We start from the raw sequence: 17,085 nt of genomic DNA, 5'->3' as shown, positions 1-17,085 counted from the left end.
GGGTCTCACCAGCGGAGGCTGCAAACAGCAAAGATTGCTGCCTGTTCCTTCCTCTGGAAGCTTCGTCCCAGAGGGGCACCTGCCAGATGCCAGCCAGACCTCTCCTATTTGAGGTGTCTGTCAGCCCCTACTGGGAGGTGTCTCCCCATCAGGAGGCACAGGGGTCAGGGACCCACTTGAGGAGGCAGTCTGACCCTTAGCAGAGCTCGAACGCTGTGCTGGGATATCCGCTGCTGAGGCAGGGACGTTTACTTCTGAAGCTGTGCCCACAGCCGCCCCTTCCCCCAGGTGCTGTGTCCCAGGGAGTTGGGGGTTATATCTATGAGCCCCTGACTGGGGCTGCTGCCTTTTTTTCAGAGATGCCCTGCCCAGCGAGGAGAAATCTAGAGAGGCAGTCTGGCCACAGAGGCCTTGCTGAGCTGCGGGGGGCTCCACCCAGTTCAAACCTCCCAGCAGCTTTGTTTACACTGTGAGGGTGAAACCACCCACTCAAGTCTCATCAGTGGCGGACGCCCCTCCCCCCACCAAGCTCAAGTGTCCCAGGCTGACTTCAGACTGCTGTGCTGGCAGCGAGATTTTCAAGCCATTGGATCTTAGCTTGCTGGACTTCCGCCTCACGCCTTTTTAAAAATTGCGTAGTACTCCACTGTGTGAATGTACCATAATTAATTCAACCATTTCATTATGACACATAATTTGGATTATTTCCAGGTTGTTGCTGTAACAGTGCTTCCATGAATAACTTCCTGTATATATACCTATTTTCATATTTTTGTCAGTGTTGGTCAGATTCTTAGAAGTGAAATTTGCTAGCAAAAATAAAATAAACACGTATGTAACTTTGTTACATACTGCCAAATTCTCCCTTGCTGGGGTTTTTCCATTTTGTACTCCAAAAAAAAAAAAAAAAGAAAAACTGCCCCTTTTTTTCTGCAGGAGCCTCACTCACTAACAGCTTGTTTTATAAAACTTGGACTTTTGGGCATCTGAAGGATGAGAAATAGTATCTCAGTAATTCTTTTTTTTTTTTTTTTTGAGACAGAGTTTTGCTCTTGTTGCCCAGGCTGGAGTGCAATGGCACGATCTCGGCTCACCGCAACCTCCACCTCCCAGGTTCAAGTGAATTTCCTGCCTCAGCCTCCCTAGTAGCTGGGATTACAGACATGTGCCACCATACCCGGTTAATTTTGTATTTTTAGTAGAGGCAGGGTTTCTCTATGTTGGTCAGGCTGGTCTTGAACTCCCGACCTCAGGTGATCCACCCACCTCGGCCTCCCAAAGTGCTGGGATTACAGGCATGAGCCACCATGCCCGGCATCTCAGTAATTCTTAATGTGCATTTCTCTTACTATAAGCAAGGTTACGAATGTTTTCATTTAAGGGGAATTTCTTCCCCTTAAATGCCCTTGGGCATTTCTTTTGTGTGTGTGTCTTTTTTTTTTTTTTTCTGAGACAGGGTCTTGCATGTTGCCCAGGCTGTAATGCAGTGGTTAATTATAGTGCACTACAACTTCAAACACCTGATCTTCTTAAGTTAACCTCCCAAGTACTTGCAACTACAGGTGTATGCCACTGCACCCAGCTCACTCTCTTGTGCATGTTCTTGCTCTTTCTCTTTCTCTCTTCTTTTCCTTTCCTTTTCCTTCCTCCCTCCCTCTCTCCTTCCTTCCTTCCTTTTATTTTTCTTTCCCTTTCCCTCCCTTCCCTTCCCTCTCCCCTCTCCCTCCTCACTTCCTTCCCTTCTCTTCCCTTCTTCCCTTTCCTCTTCCTTTCTTTCCTTTCCTCCTTCTCTTCCTTTCTTTCTTTTTTTTTTTTTGAGACAGGATCTCACTCTGTCACCCTGGCTGGAGTCCAGTGGTTTGATCATGGCCTACTGCAGCCTGGACCTCCCAGGCTTTGAATAGCTGGGAAGACAGGTACACACTACCATGCCCCACTACTTTTTGTATTTTTTGTAGAGACAATCTCACCATGTTGCCTAGGCTGGTCTTCAATTATCTGCCTGCCTCAACCTCTCAAAGTGCTGGCATTGCAGGCGTGAGCCACTGTACCCAGCCCCATTTCTTTTTCTCTTTTTTTTGAGATGGAGTGTCGCTCTGCCGCCCAGGCTGGAGTGCAGTGGCTGGGTCTCAGCTCACTGCAAGCTCTGCCTCCTGGGTTTACGCCATTCTCCTGCCTCAGCCTCCCAAGCAGCTGGGACTACAGGCGCCTGCCACGTCGCCCGGCTAGTTTTTTGTATTTTTAGTAGAGACGGGGTTTCACCATGTTAGCCAGGATGGTCTCGATCTCCTGACCTCGTGATCCGCCCGTCTCGGCCTCCCAAAGTGCTGGGATTACAGGCTTGAGCCTCGGCGCACGGCCTCTTTTTCTCTAAAATGGCTGCTTATCTCTCTAGTCATTTTGCTATCAGGTTGTTAGTCTTTTTCTTCTCTGTTTCTAGGCAGGCTTTACATATAAGGTTATTCAACTGTCTCAAGTAAGTTGCAAGTATTTCTTTACAGTTTGTCATTTGTCTTTATGGTCTGCTTGTGGTGTTTTGGTTTTGGTTATAGAAAAGCTATTTTATGTAGTAAGATTTACCAATGTTTCCCTTTATTGCATCTGGTTTTGACCATTGCTGGGAAAGTTTTCTTTACTCTCTAATTATTGGGGAATCCTCCCACAATTTTTTCTTTCTTTTTTTTTTTTTTTGAGACGGAGTCTTGCTCTGTCGCCCGGGCTGGAGTGCAGTGGCCGGATCTCAGCTCACTGCAAGCTCCGCCTCCCGGGTTTAGGCCATTCTCCTGCCTCAGCCTCCCGACTAGCTGGGATTACAGACGCCCGCCACCTCGCCCGGCTAGTTTTTTGTATTTTTAGTAGAGACGGGGTGTCACCGTGTTAGCCAGGATGGTCTCGATCTCCTGACCTTGTGATTCGCCCATCTTAGCCTCCCAAAGTGCTGGGATTACAGGCTTGAGCCACCGCGCCCGGCTCACAATTTTTTCTAGTACTCGTATAGGTTCAATTCTTCATGTTCAAATATCTGATCTTTTTCAGTTTTATTTTTGGAACAGATCCAAGTTTATTCTTTTCCTTATGAATACCCAGTTATTTGAACACCACTTTGATTTTTGCGTTTTTTTTTTTTTTTTTTTTTTTTAAGACAGTGCTTACTCTGTTGCCCAGGCTGGAGTGCAGTGACACAATCATTACTTAATTCAGTCTTGACCTCTTGGACTCAAGTGATCCTTCTGCCTTGGCCTCCTTGGTAGCTGGGACTACAGGCATGCACCACCATGCTTAATTTTTTTTTTTTTTTTTTGAGATGGAGTTTTGCTCTTGTTGCCCAGGCTGGATTGCAATGGCATGATCTCGGGTCACCGCAACCTCCTCCTCCCGGGTTCAAGCAGTTCTCCTGCCTCAGCCTTCCATGTGCCTGGGATTACAGGCATGTGCCACCACGCCTGGCTAATTTTGTAATGTTTGATAGAGATGGGGTTTCTCCATGTTAGTCAGGCTGGTCTCAACTCCTGACCTCAGGTGATCCGCCTGCCTCAGCCTCCCAAAGTGCTGGGATTACAGGTGTGAGTCACCGCACCCAGCACCTAGCTAATTTTAATTTTTTTTTGTAGAGACTGGATCTAGTTATATTGCCCAGGCTGGTCCCGACCTCAAACAGTCCTCCCGCCTTGGCCTCCCAAAGTGCTAGGATTACAGGCATGAGCTACCATGTGTGGCCTTGAACACCAATTATCAAAAACTCCATCTCTTCCTCACTGTTTTGAGATACAGCTTTTATCTATACTAAATTGCCATATGTACTTGGGTCAATTTCTCATTTTTCTGTTATGTTTTATTGGTTTTTTATTCATGTGCCAGTGTTAATTATTAAGTTTTAAAGGTTTTATAATGCTTTAGTATCTGTTATGATTGTCCCCTCCACCCCTGGCAAACTCTCTTTTTCAAGATTTCCTGTGTTTTTCTTGTTTGTTTTTCCAACTGAATTTTATAACAAATTTATGCTTACAGCCGTGTTCTTAATCAGGGATGTTTATCAGAAGCACCTTTAGAGTTAAAGAGGAAAAGAAATACTTGACCCCCACCCAGACATAGTGAATTCTGGACGTTGGGGACATTTAAATTCACATAGTGAATTCTGGACACTGGGGACAATTCTAAATATTTAAAACAATCTCTACAGTTGATTCTGATAATGTATTTTTAAAAGAGGCATATAAAGCATCATAGCCAGGTTTTAATTCCAGACTACTTTATGATTTGTTTTCCCTTACGTATTCTGGCCCATAGTTAATGACTCCACCATCTACTGTAAGCTAGAAATTTATCTAGTCCTCTTTCACTCCTTCCTCTTCCTTAATTCTATTTTCAGTTAGTCACCAAACTGAAATTTTACCTCAGAAATATCTGGCTGTAAATCTCCAATGCCACTGTCTCTTACCATCATTCTTATGGACTGTTAAGCAATCCCTTCATGCTGCAGTCTATCATTTACACTGCCTATACAGTTATTGTTCCCTCAAAACAAGGTTGATCATACCACTCCTTTGCTAGCCTTTGTTGGCTCTTAGGATAAATTCAACCACCTTACCATGGTACTTAGGCCTTTTACTCTCAGATCCCAGCCTTCATCTTGGTCATGACATCCCTATCATCCCTTTATCTCTGTCCTTCCCCATACTGAATATTCCCACATACAGAATTTCTCACTAGTGGATAGACACCAGATCTAGTATCTCTGCATATTTACGCTTATTGTTTCTTTCACTTAGAAGACCACCTCCCACCCCGAACTTCTTTGCCTGGTAAGCTCTAGTATTTAAGATGCAATTCAAATGGCATCTCTTTGATAAAGCCTTTTCTAGTCTCCCAGTGAGAATTAGTTGCCTCATCCTCTCTTTATTCTCACAAAACTTTATTATTTGTATCTTTACAATGTGATTTATATGAGTCTCTAATGTCCCAGGAATTTCACACTTTCCACATCAACCAAAATGTGAGCTTTTCATGTTTTTCCAGTCTCTAGCATAGCACGTAGCATATAGCAAGCACTCAAATGTTTGTTCAATAATGAAAACAAATAAAGCTTCATTAGTCTGTAGTGACTGAAACAGAAACAAGATATAACAGTGGCCAGCTTGTTATACTGTTGAGATCTCTCGTTTGTTTTTCTTTGTAGTCAGCCTTCCTAGACTTCATTCTCTGTACATGGCAATTCCTTACTCTTTGAGAAACCATCTACAATACCCACAGTAGTAAATTAGATAGCCATCCAACTCCATCTCTGTATCTACCTATTTAAGAAGTTCTGTCTTTGTCCTAAAAACAGATGCTGCTTTATGGAAGAAAGTGCAACAATTTAGTCCATATTGGTGGCATAATTAGTCTGTGGGATGGGTAAATAGATATAGAATTTCAGAGTTAATTATTCACTAAAATTGGAAGAGATATGCTTGATCATTAAATTCTTTCACAATTATGTACATGATGCGGTACTAATATAGATGATGATCTTGGGTGGAAGACTAAGTGTTGTTGGGAGTTAAGTTATTTTATAACTATAGCAATTATTTTATCTGAAGTTTTCCCCCTCAACTGTATGATTATGTTATAATCTCTGAAAAGATCAAGTATGATAACATGAAAAAAGGGAAGGAATCATATTTTTAAAATAATTTAAGCACAATTTCTTAGTAAGAAGGTATCAAATATTTGGAGTAATTCAGTTTAAAATTTCTAGGACATCATTTCTTTTTTAAGAAGAATCAGTTTAAACATACAGATTAAATTGAATAGTATATCTGAATTACCAAATAACATTAAGTAATTTTAAACATATATTTTAATATAAAATTAAAGTTTGTATTGAGTTTTACTGAAATAGAGAAATACATTTATGAATTTGAGATATCTGTCAGTCGTTTACCAACTATTTTGTTATTGATTTCCACATAACTTCACCATTGAGAATGTCACAGATATTTCTTTCCTAAAGTATATAACGAGCCCTTCATAATAAAAAATATGTTTTAAAATGTTTTTAAAAGACATTAAAATCAAGGTTTTCACTGTCACCCCTTTTCTCCTTTTTTCCAACCTTTTGATGATAAGATTATTTTGTTGTAAGTTACTTCCTTGTACAATCAAGTAAAAGACAACTTTGCGTTGTATGTGGCTCCAGCTTGAAACTGCATATACATATTCTAATAAAAATTTTTGAATTATGATTCTAAAATTACTCAGGGGAATGATTTTTTTTATAGTAATCACTTTCATTACATATATTTTGTTTTTTCTGTTGATTAGACATATTTCCACAATTTAAATTAATGAATTTTATTACTTAAAATTTTTTTTTCACAGGTTTCTTTTCTAAAATCCAGGCAATATAAATTACATATCCTTATGAAACCACTGTTTGGGAAACCAGTGTGGCATCTGCAGTGCCAATATTTCAAAATATTATTGGCACCAAAAATTGAACCATGCTTTGCAGTATATTGTTGGAAGTATTTAAGTAAAGGATGTATTCTTAATTATTCAAGTTACAGTGTGCCACTTAACTTTATTTCAAGCGAAGTACATTTTGGGAGAATTCTTTATGAAAATCAAGATAACTTGAATCTAGCACTTTTTCCTTATCTTTTCAAAATTAAATATTTTCAACAGTAATGCTAATGATTAGGTAAAGTGTCAGTAATAGATCGTTAAAATATTAATATTCAATACTTTACACATAGAAATATCACTGAATTCCATTTTTTAGTTCCACATACTTAAAAATATTATTTATTTAATGACCACCATTATAGAACAATGCATTAACTTTTCTGTATGTGACTTGGGATAGAAGTGTTAGATACTAAGTGCATTCATACTTATATTTTAATCTATATTTTTCTTCTGGAACATTATTAGTAAATTTTGAGATTATAGAACTGTTGACCCAGTCACACATGTACAGAGCTTGGCCTCTGAGTTAATTAAATATGAGTTAATAATATATTTTAAGGAAATTATTGTCCTTATTACAGTTATTAGGTAGTTACTCAAATTATAGCTTGAAAGGAATGCAGAGCATGGAAAGAAAACTCAGGATTAAATTATGCATTTGAACCTTAGGCCAGTTTTTACTGTAGAGACAGTTTGCTGCTAAAAGAGAAATTGTATGTCATTGAAATTAAATGCTTTTCTGGGGATGGAAGATTCCACTTTTTAATGAAATTACTGAGTGTGGTGTAGTGAAATGATTAAAATCTGTATTCCGGGAATGTGGCAGGGAAAAAAAATCAATAAGTGCTAGCACAGCTTTGCTGCTCAATGTGAATCCTGAGAATGAAATAAACTACTACAAAAATAATAATTAAAAACATATCAGCACATTAATTTATTTAGCATCAGTCTCCTGAGACATCATCTTCACTAATTTTTAGCATACATTTTACTATGTAATGAGCAGCCTTCTTTTCAGATATCCCTATTAGACAGGCAGTATTTCTGCCCTTCCCCCAGAGCTCCTGCATTGCAATCATTGTACTTGCACTTATTATGTTACAAATGACCGAGGTAAGGCTGACATTCTCAGTGCATGCAAAAAGACCTAGTCTGCCAAGCTTTTTTTTTTTCCTAATGAAGCAGCTTTGTGAAATCTCCCCATGTGTTAATACTAATGAAGATCCTCCAGCACAATTAAAATCACAGCCAGTGGCTGAAGAGGAAACATAAAACAATAGCATCTTTTAAGATGCATTTATCCACAAATGTATAAAATATACATAGATGATCAAATTATTCTCCGATAGCTTAATATTTACTTACTCTTCATCCTGAAAATTAAATTAGGCAATTTTTAGTTATATGAACTTTGAGAGTTTCTTGTGTTCTGGAGGGAAAAAACGGTACCTCAGCGAACTTCTAAAAAAAATACGTATCTTCTTGGCTAATAAAATGTTATCAAGATTAAGGCTTTCAAAAAAATTGTTTTTTTTAGGAATCTATAGGATGGGATGCGGGAGGGAATGGGGCACCCATTACTCCCAATAACTAAAGATTATTGTATCTTTAATTTAACTTGATTGGTTGCAGGATTTGGGAATTGGGGTTGGAGGAGTGGAAGGGTAAAAACAGAGTTGGAAGAGATTCTGGGGGTAGACACATAGCATATGACTGCGTGTGTAGTTTAAAGGAGCAAAGGGCTACCAGTCTTACTCATAACTTGATTTTTAAAAAGTGTTTAGTGCCTACAATTTGCTATGCTTTTTTCTAACCTCTCAGAAACTGGAAAAAAACCTATCGAGATTACCTTTTACAGTGTGTGCATGTAACTTTAAAACAATTGACTATTTTAACGTCTTTTATTTAAATTTTATTTTAACTTGGTGCGTAAACATTACAGCCAGTTTAACTTTGTTCGTGGAAAGGCAGTAGAATTTTACCCCGGGACCATCTTGCATCCTGCTTTTTGAGTTTTAACATCCGCGAAATCTCGGCATATTAATTTATTTGGTTTGTAGAATTCAGAGTTTAAGAACAAAAAAAAGTTTAGGTGGAGATGGTAGTTGACCTATGCTCCCTACTCTGTAGCTTTTGTTTTTAAAAAACTAAGTTTTAAATCCCATTTTCTATCCTGTCTTCTTTAAAAGCAAAACAAAACATTTTAAGTTTCTTAACTTTTTCCTGGGACAAGGAACGGTGCAAACTCAAAGCTACAGGATTCTTGGAAAGAAGCAGCAACCCCCTCCCTTGGCTCCTTTAGGAGCTGATAGGTCATTTATTATTGGAACTGAAATGGTATAAACAATTCTCTCTCTTTTTTTCCCTTGTTAACAGCAACTTTCATTGTTAGAGAGAGGAGAGAGAGAGAAGCCTTGTTGGTTGACGTCACTTGGTTCATGAAGCCTTCGCCTAGAAGTGAAGCTGCTGAACAAACCTTGAGAAGAATCATCTCCTGCTTCAATCTGCTGCTGGATAGGAACTAATCAGAGAGAGAGAGGCGGAAGACGGAGAAGGAGGGAGTCGAGGGCTTTCCCGATCACAAATCTCACCTCCACTACAACTCTCTTTATACTTTTCTTGCAGAAATAATAATAGAAATAAGGAGGTGGTGGGGTTTCCAAAAATCTTAACCTTCAACCATCTGGGGAAAAGGCAAAAATCCCATCTACCGCAACTCTCAGTTCGAAAGTAAAGGTGAGTTTAAAATCCTCGGGCGTGAGGGGTGCGGGTGAGGATGTAAATTCCCAGTGTTACAAAGCTGGTGGAAACAGCAGCGGAGAAACTGCGCTCGGGCAAGCGGGGGACTCCGGAGTTGCTGCGTGGAGGCGCTCGCCCCGCCGCCCTCTCGCCCTCCGCCGCTGTTTACCCTCGCCGGTCGGTGCGGCTCTTTGTTGTGGTGGCCGGAAGGCTGGGGTGGTTCTCGGGGTCCCGAGTGGAGTTTGGGGGAGGAGGCCGCGGAGATGTGCCGTCCTGGGTGGGAGGTGGGGGGTGCGGCCTCCGGAGAACGTAAACTTTATTCCTAGAAGCCGGTGCGGGACTTCGCTGGAGTAGGGCCGCGGGCTGTGCTCCCGGCCGGGCAGGCGCTGCCGCCGCGAGTCCGCCGCCTTTGTGCCGGCCGCCTTGGCTCGCGTCTCCTTCCTCTTCCCCTTCGGCTTCCAGCGCTCAGGTCGCGGCCGACAGTTTTGCTTCTTAAAAAACCACCTCTGTCAGCGCTGCGATGGCCGTTCCTACCCCGGAATATCCGCTGCTCCCCCACTCCCTGCCGGGGTAGTTTCTGCATCACCCCCCACCCCCGTCCGCCTCCTGCTGCCCTTTTTTGCCTCCGCCCCCTCTTCCCTCTCGGACTGATTAGCTGCGTCTGCCACCCCCACTCCCCGGCTCGGGCCTCTAGCTCTCCCGTGTGTAGCTGGAGGCTCTGAGTTTACTGAAGATGAGCGGGGGTGGGGGTGGGGGTGGGGCAGGTGGGATTGGGAAAAGATCTGGATACCTGGGAAGGTCTATGTCAGGACGCAGAAGGTTTGAGGAGCATTGCTTCTCATACAGTAAGGTCTGTGCCTTGGTCTCATCTTTTAGCAGTTCTTCCCCGGGAACGACCGCCAGCTCCCAACTCCTCTGCTTCCCTCTTTTAATCTTCTCGTTACCCCTCCCCCCCGCCCCCGTTCTCTTTCGCGGCTCCCTCCCCTTTAAGTAGTTTCACGAACCCCAGAATTGGGATTTGGGAGGGGAAGGAAGTGTTTGAAGAGTCAGAGCTGGATCTGTTGTTTGGGAGATTTTCTCTTCTTTTCTTTCTCCCTCTGTATTTATCTTTTGTCTGTTGCTTCCTTATAAAGAGGGAAGCAGCTGCAGTCCTTGGCCGAGTTGTTGAAATTTATCTCTTTGTGTATATTACAATATCCTCCATTTTTTCCTCTGCCCTCTAAACAACAAGCGTTTCGCCATCTTGGGCAATTTTATTCCCAAGTCTCTTTTTTATTTTTGAGGAAAGGAAAGAAGCATTAGGAAGTGTGTCTGGATAAGGCTCAAAGTTTAGGCAACGTTCCGGGGGCCCAGTGACGTCATGTAAACTTTATGGAGAAATTTTCCCAAGAGTAAATTTTTTGCTTAATTTTTCTCCTGTTGTATAGGATTGTGTAACTTACAGGTTACTGATAAGTTGTGTGGCTTATTTTTGTGTTTTGCTCTCAAAATAAGTATACGAAGTCTGCGTATTGTATGTTTTGGTAACAGGTGGAAGATTTTGTGCAAAAAATGGTAAACTTTTGTGCGTCATTTGTTATTTACCTAGTTTTTGTGTATTTTTTTCAATTTAAAGGTTTCAACTGTTACCTGTAGTCAGTATATCCCTTTCTTATTTGCTCTACTCTCCCCTATGGATTTTTTGAAAATTAGCTTGGTTAATATTTATGTATGGTTATTTTAGATTATCTAGCTCCCCGTTTATAATAAAATGTTCTGAGGTTTTCTTTTTCTATTATTTACATTTTGAAGAGAAATGACTATGGAAAATACCTTAAGATAATGGATACTTTAAAATTTAGTAGCAGATATTAAGTCAAATAATTGTTGAGTATTTAAGAGGCAGAATTGGTTTTAAAAGATATAATCGCTAGCTATAAACTCTTTGTCAGCCATTATGAACAGATAAACAATAAAAACTAGCACTGTTTTAATTTGCTTGTCTAACATAGTTTTTCGCCTCACAAAAGTTGGTTTGGTCACATGACCAAACTTAATGATACACTGACTAGTATATAAATAAGAGGCACTGTAAATTGAATGGGAAAGTGGAATTCTGTATCCTGTAGTCATTTTCAGTTAGCATATTTACATCTCTTCTAACAAGGACATGAAACTGTCTGTATTTAATTTGCATTCTCTTTGTCTTCTGGGTTGAGGGAAAAACAGTGACTACAATTAACTTAAAAAAAGCTAATAGAAACAATTCTGAATACATCGAAAAGATTTGCCTAACACACAAAAATTTATGTTCTATATGGTATGTTTTTATTTCTGTAGCAGTCTTCTTTGGTGTTATTTATCCAGGAATTTGCTTCATGTAATATGCTAGATAGAAAGTTGAATGTCTGCCATTTATGTGAATTGTAGGTAGGTGAAAAATGTTTAAATAGTTAAAAGCACATAGAACAGATGGTTCTAAATTATACATGCAACAAAGGACTAGAAGATTTGGCAGATTATAAATGGCAAGCAACAGAGGATAAGCAGTTTAAGAAAATGGTAGTTAAGTACATTTGATGTCTCACACCTATTGTAAACACTGTACATATTATTGTCACTGTGCTGCATAATCAATAATTTGGACAACATTAAGACACTTGTATGGTTCAGATAGAAAAAAGTAATTTTTACAAGTATTTGAAACAAGTGGTTGAATTTAAAATTATTTTAAACCTATGATGATGATGATGAGTTTTTTTTTTTTTAGGAAATCAGATTGTATGCTTTAAAAATACAAAGTTATTTATGAGAACTTAATATTGTGTTCTTATAATGGTTGCAGAGAAATAGGAATGGGTACATATTTTAAAAACCAGATAATAGTAGCTTCACTGTCCTCATATATTAAACTAGTGCTGAACTGTAGTACCATTTACTCTTGCAAAGACTAATGAAAAAACACTTCTAAACTCTTCAGTCTTGGAAGTGCATTTATTGGAATACTGCTGGCATCATTTATGAAATACTTATTAAATGAAGGAACGATATATTTTAGTTTTAATTTTTGAGTTTTGTACATAACAGTATGATACTGATTTTACTTGAATATAGTTTATTTTGAATTTTTAGAATAGATGGATTCTTACGCAGTTTTTTCTTTCTAGAAGAGTCTCTGAGTAATTATATTTAGCATTTTCAAAAAATTTGGAATAGCTTAAAGTATTCAACTTCGTAGAAATTTGTTTTTATTTTTTATAAGCCATTCATTTAAAATGCACATAAGACTGTAATGGAAACCTTAGAATTTTAATTCTGTTGCCCTTTCTCCCATTTCTTTGTTTGCATGTTTATTATAGAACTGCAGTGTAAAGGAGCAGATGTTTTGCCAAACATCCTGATGTGTTGCTTTTTCTTATGGGAGTGCATAACTGTTCCTTCTGATGCATCAACTTGACAGCTGGTTGATTTCATGGAGCTGCTAAGAAGCCATTAGTGGTGTCATTGAATTGAAACAGAACAGTCACTCCCAGCTTGAACTGCAATTGTTAATGTCTTTGTTGCTACTTTTGTGTTACTATACAAGATGTAGGATATCACAGTTGCATGAAAGTTCAGGATTTCTGTCTTATCTCCTTGAATTAGTGAAAGTATATTTTGGAACTTGATTACTTTTAGGTTTAAAGGTTTCTCAGAGAAGGGATTTTAAGTTGTAGTTTCTGAGTAGAACTAACAAAAGAAGAAATATGATTTAGCACAAAGTAATATGGTGATTTTGACCCTTAAGAGGAATTATGCCATCAAGTTTTAGTGATTATTAATATATTTGATTTCCTGGGGGATTAATTAAGTTACCTAATTAGGTATTTTAAGAGTTTTTTTGGTTACATACAATTAAGTATTTTGTACCATGAAGCTTTAAAAATACTGCTGCCCTATTTAATAAATGTTAATCCATTTGGCCGTTTCTTTAAACTTTTGTTGTAGGAGGTAATCAGAAAAGAAATAATTATTGGGGAAAGAGGCAGTTTTGTATTTAATTTTTCTTTGTAATGAGGCTAGAATGTTATTTAAAAATTCATACAAACTATGATCTAAAATAATTTACTAGTAGACATTAAATGATTTTTAAAAATTGTAATTATGTTTCATTGTTATAACTTTTATTGATAGTTTCAGCTATCATACTAAAATGTGTGATACTAAATATGTGATACTAAAATGGTGTGATACTAAATACGTGATACTAAAATGGTGTCATCCCATTGGTGCCTACACATATTCTACTTTTTCTAATTATTTGCATGGTGTTTTTTGGTGGTAGAGGAAATGGGAGGGAGAAAAGAGGAAGAATGAAAAGTGATAATCCCAACACAGAAAAACACATTTTAAAAAAATTCATGTAAATAAGATTTAAGGATGTAATATAGTTTATTACTATGTTAAGAGAATTTTTCTAGTCCCAGTATTTATTGACTTTTAATTTGTAGGTCTTTAGGTGTATTAGGCATTTAAATAATTCTTCAAAGAGATTAACATTTGTAACACTTAAAATAGTTTGCCATTACAAAAATAAAATATGAAATTGATTAGAATATATAATTTGCTCAAAATTTCCTCTACAATATAAATTTTTAATACTTTTAATATGCCACTGATTCCAGAATTATGATTTCCTGAAATCATGAGTTTATAGAGACACTTTCCTTTTAAATAGGTTGTACATTACTGTGACTAAAGCTAAGATTTATATTCAGGCATTATGCTTTCTCAACCCTTTTTATATAGTAGCCATACAACTCCTTAAAAAGAAAATAATTCTATTACCTTTGACTATGACTCAATATTTAAGAAACATATTTACTCATAACATATTTTTGTTGAGGTAGATATTCATATAAATCAAATTATGGTACATTGAATTGTGTATGAAATGTGAAAATTTTTTTAAAGGACTCCTGATGCTTAGTTTATTTTTAGAGATAATATGGTCTTAATTGTACTACACATAAACATCCTGTAGTTTAAGGAGAAATTTTCAGGCATCAGATTTCTTAAAGGAAGGTAATTCTCAATAGAAAGGTCATTTTAAAAGTTAAAACTTCGATTTACAGGTTTTTCTGTTGACCGTAGTAAGTATGAAATTATGGGTAATAAATATATTTAATTCATTTTCAACTGCATATTGAGTTATAAAATATTGGCCACATCTTTATTGAAAACAGGAAAAGTAAATGAATACATAATGACTTTTAAATCTGTTTTGAGTGCTATTTGATTTGTGGCAGTCATGATAGAGTTTGAAATGTAAAATATTTAAAAGTATAGATATTTACAGGTTAAATATTGAGTTTTTAACATTAATAGGGTTTTATAAGAGTATGAGGTGAACATGTAGTTTTTATTACACATAAATTTTTACTATATAAGGTAAAGTATTTCAGTTTGTTTTAAAAGGTAAAGTTAATGTTTTAAAAATAGTTTTTATCATTTATAAAATTCAACTTGTACTTTGGCTTTTGAATGCATTTCATTCAAATAAAAATTATTGCATATTGGGGTTAATAATAATGATGGCAACATAGATATGAACCTTTACTGATTTTGTGTTGTGCACATGTGTGCATGGTATGTAAGAAAAAGGAGCATTTGGTTTGAAGATAAATCTATTCTTGCATTGGTACTTCAGCTATGTGTAGACATAATTGTGTGTTTTTTCCTGTTTTCTCCTCTTAACACTTTTCTACAAACATGCACTCATTAATCAAAGACGGTGCACTCCTGCTGAGGGCAGAGAGGTTCATCAAATTGGCAGTCAGTTTAGTGTAAAGAACGGTGTACTGAAGCTCTTAACTCGCTAGGACATAAATAAATCTAAGGTCTTTGTATGCAAACCCTAGAGGTTAATACTGTATAATTCAATGTCCTGTCTTTGTTTTTATGATTGATGTTTTTAAATGTTTCAAGCTTGGTGAAAGTCTTCTAGTAGGTCAGGTCTGACAATCTGATTGGCTGTAGTAAGAAAGCATTAGGTTGTCAGAAGGACTTTGAGTATGCTGCAGAGATTTTGATTTTTTTTTCCTACGAGATCATTGTCATATTGCCTGAGCTGTTATAGGGATGTACCAATGATTGACATTCCCTGCTGTGATAATGGACCTAGTGCATGAAATGCCAATAGTTTGGTCCTATTTGTTCAGAAGCTTACTGCTATTTGTATCCTTAACAGAGCTAACATGTAGAACAAGCAAAACTACTGGGATTTCTCTGTAGAAATAGTGCTGGGATTTGGCTTTAACATGAATTGGTTGCATATTCATAATTTAAGAACAGCTGGTTACAGCAAGCATGTAGTCATTTGCAAGCTATTATAAACCATTCCACTCACATGGAGCCTGTGCTTGGTGATTTTTTTTTTTTTTTTTTTATTGATCTACCTGCATTTAAAATCTGGTCACTGCTGCTACAGAAGCTCTTCATTTTAGCTGTGTTTGCAACACAGAACAGATTCAATTTTAAATATTTAATTTAAACTTAATGCTGAATAAAATGAAGAAGTGTTAGAGGGAACAAGTGTAAAAGGTCATGTCTTACCTGTCATATAGTTAATCTTGGCCAGAACCGACCAAACAAACCTAGATTATACAACTATTGTAATTTTTGGAATATGTGTTTTATGATTTTGTCCATAGATCAATAACAGGATTATCCTTGATTTGAAAATATTGCTAATAATATTTTACTAGTTATACATAGTTTTGGGAAACAACATTAACAGTAGATTGTGATTAATTAGTCACAATGTCATCTAATATGTAGAAAAGCAGTAGTATAATACTTTTAGCTTATGAGTGGTGGTGTAAAGCAAGATAGAAGGGAAAATTGACAGGACTTTATAATTGGATTAGAATAATGCTAATCCTAAAACTGTAGAGTTACTCTAGTTTTTTAGAAGGAATCTAATAAGGAGTCTCTTTTGCTTTTTGAGTCACTTTTGGAATATTAAGCACAGGTAGGCTCTTACAGTATTTAGATGGTATTGGTAAGTTAGGACAGCTATAATAGTTTCCTGCATGTTGTCAGTAATAACTGTAAGGGAAGAGGAGAACACCTTTACATCTCAAGCTTTCAGTGAGAAGGGTGGGAGGAGAAAATGTTAAATGCTATTTCAGCTCTCCTTTTAGGAATCACAGGGAGCTGTGTTTTGATTTGTGTATGTTAAAATAAGTGAATACCTGAGTGATTTACAATGATGCGTTTCCACACATGGTGTTAAGTTCACATGTGCATGTATGTGTTTGTCCCCACACTAGATGATAAAGTAGCTCTCAGCACTTCAAGGTTGAGTTCCAGTCCTAAGAGTGCATTTTACTCTTTCTTGGCTTCACAAATGGCTGGATAGGTTCGTAGTATAACAGAATATATGGCCAAATTTAATCTAGCTGATAGTAGGCTGTACTTTTTTTTAAAACAATAAATCTAAAGGTTATTAAAGGATGATGCATTACGTTTTAGTTTTGAGTTGCATAGGATCATAACTGTAATTAGTTAACTTCCCATTATTTGAGATTATATCAGGCGTTTTGTAAATTATTTTATGTCCTCTTCTCTCCCTTTTGACTATTGTCTTTTCATTTATTTCTCTGTTCTTTAGCATCTCATCACATAATAAAGGAAAGAAAATTCAAACAAATCTGGTTTTCCCTGCCTTCCTCACTTCTTGATGAAGAGGAGTTCTTAGTTTTTGACTAAATGGAGGTTTAGGATTTTATTTGTCTACCTTTTCTGGTTCTCATTACATGAATAATTATATTTAGAAAAGAAGAAGTGTGAGTTAATAGACTGAATTTTTATTTTTACTTTTTATTTTTTTGGAGACAGGGTCTCACTCTGTTGCCCAGGCTGGAGTGCAGTGGC

The 17,085-nt window shown here is 37.3% G+C and overlaps 1 protein-coding gene and 1 long non-coding RNA gene across 22 annotated transcripts in view; one reads left to right on the top strand and one right to left on the bottom strand.

Moving 5' to 3' along the window:
* Positions 1–17,085, top strand: part of BAZ2B (bromodomain adjacent to zinc finger domain 2B) — a 430,125-nt gene that overhangs the window by 89,453 nt on the left and 323,587 nt on the right. For 17 of the 21 annotated variants that reach the window (XR_003309384.2, XR_003309383.2, XM_026454040.2 and 14 more), the window contains one exon: positions 8,827–9,186. The gene's annotated coding sequence lies outside the window, so the exon portion shown is untranslated. Of the gene's footprint in view, positions 1–8,826; positions 9,187–9,727; positions 10,040–17,085 lie in introns of those variants that run through there. The other 4 variants (XM_026454064.2, XM_026454063.2, XM_026454045.2 and 1 more) reach the window with 3 other exon arrangements.
* On the bottom strand, positions 6,323–10,136 carry LOC113224773. The gene is made up of 2 exons (XR_003309386.2): positions 9,980–10,136; positions 6,323–9,680 (listed from the first exon to the last, which is right to left on the bottom strand). It is a non-coding gene; the product is annotated as an uncharacterized LOC113224773 (long non-coding RNA).

This window comes from Piliocolobus tephrosceles, chromosome 11 (assembly GCF_002776525.5).
Source record: "Piliocolobus tephrosceles isolate RC106 chromosome 11, ASM277652v3, whole genome shotgun sequence".
NCBI classification, from domain to species: domain Eukaryota; kingdom Metazoa; phylum Chordata; class Mammalia; order Primates; family Cercopithecidae; genus Piliocolobus; species Piliocolobus tephrosceles.
The sequence above is the reverse complement of the archived record's forward strand: the minus strand, read 5'-3'. Positions and strand labels throughout refer to the sequence as shown.